The following is a 6,573-nucleotide window of genomic DNA, read 5'->3' as shown; positions in this document are numbered from 1 at the left end:
GTTGCAGATACGATACGTGTTTAATACAGGCTACGTCTGCGTTTGCTTGATGAGAACTATCAGCTTTTCCAACATATTTGAAATTGAAGCAGTTAGAAGTGTTACAGATACGAGCTTTAATCAGATAGAAAAGTTGCAGATACGATACGTGTTTAATACAGGCTACGTCAGCGTTTGCTTAATGAGACATATCAGCTTTTCCAACATATTTGAAATTGAAACAGTTAGAAGTGTTACAGATACGAGCTTTAATCAGATAGAAAAGTTACAGATACGATACGTGTTTAATACAGGCTACGTCTGCGTTTGCTTGATGAGAAATATCAGCTTTTCCAACATATTTGAAATTGAAACAGTTAGAAGTGTTACAGATACGAGCTTTAATCAGATAGAAAAGTTACAGATACGATTCGTGATTAATACAGGCTACGTCAGCGTTTGCTAGATGAAAACTATCAGCTTTTCCTACATATTAAACAATATCTTTAACATATTTTCTCTCCAACGGGTTCGGAGATCAAAGCTTGACAATGCCTAAAAAGATTTCGTTGCAAACGAATTGTGATATGCTGCTATACACACACACACACACACACACACTCTCTCTCTCTCTCTCTCTCTCTCCTCTCTCTCTCTCTCTCTCTCTCTCTCTCTCTCTCTCTCTCAACTAATTCTTTTTACGGCTTTTTACGGATTATTTTTTGAAGATGACTCAACTCTTTTTAGGAAATTTCAGCTATTTTCATAAATTGAAAGAAACGATATTCAAAATATTTAAACTCAATTATTTACATTTTAAAGAAAATTCAGCTATTTTCATAAATTGAAAGAAAGATATTCAAAATATTTAAACTCAATTCTTTACAAATGCACAGACTTGAATAGCAATATTCAAATTAAATTTTTAATTTAAACATATTCGCTTTGAAAAGAAATATATGAATCACAACAGAGTGAAACGTTAAATAAACTTTTTTTATAGCTAATTTTATGCATTATAAACATCATGAAAATCACGAAAAATAATGGACACGAGTTTATTGATTATAAAGCAAAACTTCATTTCACGTAAAACATCATACCTCTGGTATCTGAAATATCCACATAACAGATAACAAGACACATAGGTACACAGTATTGACAGCATTACTCTGTAGATTGCAACATCTGACTTCGATATAAAATCTGAGAACAGATACCCATGATCTTCTATTGTCAAAAGTTGACAATGTCCACAATGTTTTAAAAAGGACGTACCGGTACGTTCTTGCAAAACACTGTTAATTACATGTTTTTATATATTTTTTTTATAATTGTATCCGAAACTTCAGGCATTTTCCAAAAGAATGAGACCAACTTGACCTCTCTAGGACAAAAATTAAGCCTGTTAGAGCAATCTAAAAAAAATATATATATAGCAAAATGTGCTCGAAATTTAACCTTATGGTGGGAGTAAAAGGGTTAAGATCATGTTCCTTTGTGAAAAGACTAGGAATAGGTTACACACAAGCTATCGAAAAGTGGAGCTTATTGATAAAGTGCTTACGTATGAAAGGACTTTTCTCAAATTTTTTGGAATGGAAATACCAAATGTTTTAAGTTTTGTGGCACATAATAGTCGTTGATAACGTTGACTGTAGCGAGAGTCAATTTTTTGGAATGGAAATACCAAATGTTTTAAGTTTTGTGGCACATAATAGTCGTTGATAACGTTGACTGTAGCGAGAGTAAATTTGGTACAACCAAATGTGGTGCAAACTCAGACCGACATTATATCTGCGCTAATTGACAAAGCCTGTTTCATTATGTAAAAATTTTGCTATAAAATTTTGAAATAACCTGACGGCATTAATATTACATAAAGATACCGCTAGAAGAAATAAGATCTTTGTTTAATTTATATATTATCTGCTAAATCTACACAAGTTATACCCTTTAATTATATAATGACGTGATTACCCTCCCTTCTCCCAAGCAGTCGCTCATGACGTCATCAGTGATGCAACATGTAGACGCTCATGACGTCATCAGTGGTGCAGCAACATGTGTAAACAAATGCGGTTGCTTTAACAATGCTCTAATCAATGAATGGTGAAAGTGAGTGTGGTTGCTTTAACAATGGCATGTATAGTGGGATGAAATAAGGAACTGACCAAACTTGTGAAGTATGATGTAGAAGAGAAACCAAATGTTTCGGATGTGAAAAGAAAATGATAAATAATAAAACAAACCATAACCTTAATACTATACTTCTCACAAACTAAATACTTAACACAAGCCATCCACAATCAAATTAATAACACTTTAAACTAATAAAAAAAAAACTTAATGCTAAATATATAATTAACCAAAAAAAAAAAAAAAACCCTTCCACAATCAAATAAACCCTAACAAAACTTAAAACTAAAATAGACCACAACCAATATGTATATATTATATTTTATGGGACACCAACACTGTCCTTAACACAAAGCCAAACTGTCTTTTATGGCAAACTACCACTATCACAGCTTTGTGGTCAACTATCCCACTGGGTGGCAATTTGCCACAACTACTTTCCTGATTGGGGTCATTGTTCATATCATCATCATCATCATCAACAGCTATCGGAATTTCATTCGGTCCGGGTCATCAACAATTATCTAAATCAGAGTAGCAGTATCAATTTCCTTATCACAAGCCAGGTCGTCAACAATCAATTCCACATAAAATATCTCTCCAAAGGATAAGTAATTCCAAGGAGGAATCACGGCTCAAAAAACAAACAAAACACTTCCAACGCTGGTCGAAATCAAATATATAAAGTAAATCCAGCATTCACACCACAACCGCCTCTAGCAGCAGTCAAATAAAAAAGCCATTCACCCAAGACATTCACCACTGCCGTAACCTAACTAAAACATAAACAATCTCATTTATACCAACAGTGTTTCTCACAACAAACAATCGATACACTAACTACCTTTCGCTCGCTGACACACTCTCTCTCTCTCTCTCTCTCTCTCTCTCTCTCTCTCTCTCTCTCTCTCTCTCTCTGGATTTGGCAAACAAAAAATAAATAAAAATAAATAAAAATTAATCCTCCACATTTGGGCCTTTGGGCTTATAGCATCCTGCTTTTCCAACTAGGTTTGTAGCTTAGCAAGTAATAATAATAATAATAATAATAATAATAATAATAATAATAATAGAGCTGTGGTGGCTTGTTGGTAACTCCCTTGCCTAGTGATTGCCAGACTGATGTTCGAGTCCGACTCAAACTCGTTAGTTTCTTGTAGTGTCTACAACCTCACTAACCTTGTGAGCTAAGTGGGGGGGGGGGGAAGAGCCTATAGGTCTACAAGCTCAGTTATCAGCACGTCATTGCCTGGCCCTCCCTGGTTCCACCTTGGATGGAGAGGGGGCTTGGGCTCTGATCATATGTATATATAATCAGTCTCTAGGGCATTGTCCTACTTGGTCAGGGCAATGTCACTTTAAAACCTTTAGATAATCCAAAATCCTAATTTTGCTTACAGGTGGAATTCAAGTGATAAAAATCGCTGTTGTGATACAGGGTAAGAAGTTAACAATGGAGAACGATACAACTGACCCTGACAGCATAGTTAGAAGCATCTTTGGCAAATTGGACAAAGAAGTTGTTCCGAAGGTGAAAGGAAATGCGCAGAAAATGGAAGAATTTAAGGAAAGATTCAGGAAAGCTATAGAGAAATCGGATAGTGGTTATCCCAACCATTTCCTTCACTGTGGCAGTGCTTATGAAGGACTGGCTGTGAAAGAAGAGACCGATTTTTGATATAGTGATGACGTTGGGTCATCCCTTTGAGGGGGCTAATTTCACTCCACGTCGTCATCCAAGTGGATTCTTCACTCTTGAGTGGAAGCCTCATTTACCTTCCAAATATGTATGTGACAGTGAAGGAGTCGTGAATGTATCACACCTAAAAGAAGATTTATTCACCAGAATAGTTAATGCAATAGACGCCGTTAAAGTACCAGGTGAAGAAATTAGCCTTAGGAAGCAGTTGGTTGCCGTTACTGCAGACATAAAGTATGATTCAGGAGAAGAAATATCGATAGATTTTGTCCCCGCTATTGTGTTTCGCTCTTGGGAAAATTGTCCTGACTTGAGGCCCCTTAATGAACTCCCAAGATGTTTGAGGGACTACATAGACACTCTGAAGGATAACGCATCTCCAACTATGTTCTTTTCTTTGACAGTACGTGATGCTGACAAGTATCAAAATTCTGATCAACTTTGCAATCCCTCCTTTGGCTTGCTAGAGAAAAATTTTCTCAGTTCAGAGGTTAATCTGCGAGACATGGTTAGACTGGTGAAACTCAAAGCTCACCAGAAGAAATGGAAGAGTAAGTACAAGTTCCAGTCTTTCTTTGCAAAGCGAATTGCAGTCAAGCACTGTGACGAGTTGAAGCCTAAAGGTCTGCTGGAAGGATACAGGGGCATTTTGAATTACCTGTACAAAGATGTAGAGAAAAGGATTCATTGAGGATTACTTCATCGAAAATCAAGTGGCGTATACCTGGAAACCCATTAAGGCTGTTATGTTTTGTAGAGCAATCGCTTGTGCTTCCAGGGAGGATCCAAGTAACATTCTGAGCAAAATGTGAAGGCATCTAGAGACTAGAAAATATATGTGCCTGGGCTCGTGTAAAGAATAATTTATCTCAAATGAGGACTTAAGTATCTAAATGTACATCAGATTAGACACCAAAATGTTTTTTTTTTTTTTTTTTTTTTTTTTTTTTTTTTTTTTTTTTTTTTTTTTTTTTTTTTTGACATGAAAAAACTTTCAGTGAAAATCCCAGTCGTACTTTTAAGTGATTTTATATATTTTTTTCTAATTTATAGGCTTGTACATCTTTTTTTTTTGATGAATGTAAAGGAAATATCTTTAATTTTAGTTATTTCTTATTATTTGAAGATTTGTATATTTCAGGATAAATGTGTACTAAATATAATTTTTTAATGATTTTCCTTATTTTTTGTGCGTGATGTTACTTGAATATCTTTCAAATTATAATAAGTCATTTGTTTCTTGAAGTCGTATCAGAGCCTATGAGAGTTTCCAAATTCACTCCAATGTTGTTAACTGTTTCGGTATTTTAACTATAGTGTACCAACCGTGTGTCACACGATCGTACATAGTTCATTTTGTGCTTGTATCTTCGCTCTCCCCTTGCACTAAAAAGAACCTGAAAAAAACATGTCTGTTTTTCTCAATTGTAACGGTGTTGATTTTGAACATGAAATTTCCTGTTGCCTTGAGCTTTTGTATATAAAGGAGAGTGTTCTTTAATAAACTCATTCAGTTACTTTCATACTGTCTTTGAGTCACAACCTTCTCTCGGCCCGTCACAATAGGAAGATTATAGGTATCTGTTCCCAGACCTTCGAAGTCAGAATTTGCAATCAACAGTTTGCTGTCAACACTGAATAACCTTAAGTGTCTTGTTATCGGTTATTAGGAAGTTTAAAGTACCAGAGGTATGATGTTTTCGTAAAATAAGGTTTTTCTTTGCAAAAAAAAAAAAAAAAAAAAAAAAAAAAAAAAACTATAGTAAATTTATTTTTGCGATGCAGATTTGCACCGACTCGCAGAGGTGCCCTTTTAGCTCGGAAAAGTTTCCTGATCGCTGATTGGTTGGACGAGATAATTCTAACCAATCAGCGATCAGGAAAATTTTCCGAGCTAAAAGGGCACCGCTGCGAGTCGGTGCAAATCTGCCTCGATAAAGGAAATGGACTATAGTGTCCATTATTCTATGTTATTTTCTTGATATTTACATGGTTTAAGTTGCAAAAAAAAAAAAAGTTTAGTAAATGTTTCACTGAGATGTTTTATTATTATTATTATTATTATTATTATTATTATTATTATTATAATGTAAACTATAGTAGCAACATGGTGGACTTGCTACAATAAAAAAAAACTAATGTGATTCCAGCATCAACACGTTTACCCACTTGGCTGGGACATCTTTAACAAGATCCTCCCTCATCAAAACCGTTGGAAAAGCTTTCCTTTTTCATTTATTCTTTTTGTTTCGTCCGCGAGATTTCTAGGAAGAGTCAATGCCAGCAGCACATTCTAAAGGTCATATGGATGACTGTTAACACCAAACTCTTTAAACTTGAAAAAAAAAAAAAAAAAAAAAACAGCCCACCGAGGTCAACAGAACCAATATACTAAAAAAAGTCAGATTCTGTATTCCCCTGAGAGAGAGAGAGAGAGGAGAGAGAGAGAGAGAGGAGAGAGAGAGAGGAGGAGAGAGAGAGAGAGAGTTTTATTAGCTTCATGCTTTCAACTTCTCAGAGAGAGAGAGAGTTTCATTAGCTCCATGCATTCAGCTCCAGAGAGAGAGAGAGAAAGTTTTATTAGCTCCATGCATTCAGCTTGTCAGAGAGAGAGAGAGAGAGAGAGAGAGAGAGTTTTATTAGCTTCATGCTTTCAACTTCTCACAGAGAGAGAGAGAGAGAGAGAGAGAGAGAGAGAGAGAGAGAGAGGAGAAGAGAGAGAGAGAGAGTTTTATTAGCTCCATGCATTCAGCTTC

The 6,573-nt window shown here is 35.4% G+C and overlaps 1 pseudogene; it reads left to right on the top strand.

Moving 5' to 3' along the window:
- Positions 1-4,749, top strand: part of LOC137625040 (uncharacterized) — a 5,772-nt pseudogene extending 1,023 nt beyond the window's left edge.
- Positions 4,750-6,573: the final 1,824 nt, after the last annotated feature.

Source organism: Palaemon carinicauda, chromosome 31, assembly GCF_036898095.1.
Source record: "Palaemon carinicauda isolate YSFRI2023 chromosome 31, ASM3689809v2, whole genome shotgun sequence".
Taxonomy (NCBI): Eukaryota; Metazoa; Arthropoda; class Malacostraca; order Decapoda; family Palaemonidae; genus Palaemon; species Palaemon carinicauda.
The sequence above is the reverse complement of the archived record's forward strand: the minus strand, read 5'-3'. Positions and strand labels throughout refer to the sequence as shown.